The following is a 2,840-nucleotide window of genomic DNA, read 5'->3' as shown; positions in this document are numbered from 1 at the left end:
TGGAAGATGATAACTTAAGTTTTGGACTTGTTCAACTGAGATGCCTATAGAACACCCAAATACATTGTCTAGGAGGTAAATGAATAGAAAGCCCAAAGTTCAGCATGGGAATTTGAACTGGAAGTCTAGGCTTGGGACAATAAAAACAGAATTTTGAAACCATGGGTAAGTAAGATAAAAATAGTGCGGAGTCCATCTAGAACTCTAGAGAATAAGAAATATTTACAGGATAAACAGGGCAATAAAACATGAAAAGAGCCCTGACCGGTTTGGCTCAGTGGATAGAGCATCGGCCTGCAGACTCAAGGGTCCCAGGTTCGATTCCAGTCAAGGGCATGTACCTTTACCTTGGTTGCAGGCACATCCCCAGTGGGGAGTGTGCAGGAGGCAGCTGGTCGATGTTTCTCTCTCATCAATGTTTCTAACTCTCTATCCCTCTCCCTTCCTCTCTGTAAAAAATCAATAAAATATATTTTTAAAAAAACATGAAAAGAGACTGCGAAAAGCTGGCCAAAAGGACTGGTGAGAGGTAAAAATCATGAAGAGAAGAGACATAGTTTCAAGGAAAAGAAAATGGTCAGTTTTGTTAAATAGGATAAACCCTGCAAAGTGCCCAGTTGGACATGGCCCCAAGGTCTCTGATGATGTGGGTATCAGAGTGCAGAAAGAAACCAAGTTATAATGAGTTTAGAAGGTTATGAAATAAATTCCCCATGGCATAATGCTTTTGTGGCCTGTCATGAAACAGCCTTGGTGAGATTAAGTAAAAGAAATAAATCAGGTGCTTCAAGGTTCTTCTACAATTCTCTCTCTCTCTCTCTCTCTCTCTCTCTCTCTCTCTCTCTCTCCAACTATCCTTTGAATAGAGATTGAGTAGCTTGCACTATGACTAACCTAGTCAGCTCTGGACATTTAAAAAAGGCCAAATCTCAGGTTTTTACCCTGAATCCAAAGAGTAAATTACTCTGAAATCCTAGAGCTCCCTCTAGAGGTTGATGATACTGTATGTTACCAGCCCTGGAAATAGAAGGATCCTTCCTGGGCCTGTATCTGGCCCTCTCTCTACCTGTTTTTGTGTAGCCTGTGACTAAAGTTTTTTTTTTTTTACATTTTTCATTGAAAAAATATAAAATGAAGGAAAATGTTTTGTGATGTAAAAACTATAACATGCAACTTCCAGTGTCATTAGATAAATGTATGGCACAATGCTCCTTTGTTTAGGTTTGGTTGCTTTCATGACACATTAGTAGAGTTGAGTAGCAGTGAAAGAGACTGTACAGTGGGGCCTTGACTTACGAGTTTAATTCGTTCCGTGACGGAGCTCGTAACTCACATTACTCGTATGTCAAATCTTAAAGTGAACGAGTGAGACACGTGATGCTGGGCTGATGTTGTGGCGTCCACTGTGACGTTTGCTGTGCCAAATAGCGGTGGGGTATCTGAAGCTGGCTCGTAATCCGAATTTTAGCTCTCAACTCGAAGCAAAAAATCAGCCGAGAGACGGCTTGTATCTCGAAAAACTCGTTAGTCGGGACACTCGTAGATCAAGGCCCCACCGTGTGTGTATAGCTTGCAATGCCTAAAGTATCTGCTATCTGGCTCTTTTCAGAAAGTGTCTACTGTAGATTGGACAGGGCAGTCCTGGGACTTTAGGTTGCTTTTAGTGATATAAAATAGCTTAGTTCTGGTCATCAAACCTTAATGAAAACTTACTATAAATGTGTCTAATCTCTTCTTTTAAAAAATATGTTGTTGATTTTTAAAAATATATATTCATTGATTTCAGAGAGGAAGGGAGAGGGAGAGACATAGAAACATCAATGATGAGAATCATTTATTGGTTGCCTCCTGTATGCCCCCTACTTACTGGGGATCGAGCCCACAACCTGGGCATGTGCCCTTGACCAGAATTGAGCCTGGAATCCTTCAGTTCTGCAGACCGATGCTCCATCCACTGAGCAAACGAGCTAGGGCTAGAAATGTAATCTTAACCAGTGTGGAATTTTCTGGTCAACACCAATGAGGTCATCTGTCATGTGGGCCCTCTTCATCCCCTCCCCATCACCCCAGAGAAGAGGCAATTTATGAAACTGAAAACGCTTGCCCTCCCTTAAAAGATGTCCTGGTCTAAAAAATGATTTTTCCTTTTGTTAACAGCTCCTCTGCCTCACCCTGCTCCCTACAAAAACCTTCCATTTTGTTCACACCTTCTGAGTGCCCTTCTAGATGCCAGATGAAATAAAGCATGATTCATGAATTGCTTCATAAATTGCCAAGTAGAGCTTCAAATTTACTTGGCTGAATTTTGTTCTTTTGTTGTTAATGCTCACCCAAGGATTTTTTTCCATTAATTTTTTCAAGAGAATGAAAGGAAGGGAAACGAGAGAGAGAGAGAGAGAGAGAGAGAGAGAGAGAGAGAGAGAGAGAAACATCATTGTGAGGGAGACACATCAATTGGTTGCCTCTAGCAAATGCCCACCTGCAACCAAGGAATGTGCCCTTGACAGAATCGAACTGGACACGATTCAGTCCGTGGGCCGACACTCAAACCACTTAGCAAAACTGGCTAGGGCTTGTTCTTTTTATTTTATTTTTTTAAATTGTTTTATTGCTTAAAGTATTACAAAGGGTATTACATATGTCTCCTTTTTTCCCCGCCCTTGACAATCCCCTGGCCTCCCCTACCCCCCAGTGTCTTATGTCCATTGGTTATGCTTATATGCATGCATACAAAACCAGGAAGAGCCAAGCTGGGGCTTCGCACCAGGCCCCCTCCTCCTCATCATCCCTCCTCCACTGCCATCATTAGACAGAGCCCTGTGTTAGACTGGGGACGCGGA

This window comes from Myotis davidii, unplaced genomic scaffold (genome assembly GCF_000327345.1).
Source record: "Myotis davidii unplaced genomic scaffold, ASM32734v1 scaffold582, whole genome shotgun sequence".
NCBI lineage: Eukaryota > Metazoa > Chordata > Mammalia > Chiroptera > Vespertilionidae > Myotis > Myotis davidii.
Note: the sequence above shows the minus strand (reverse complement) of the source record.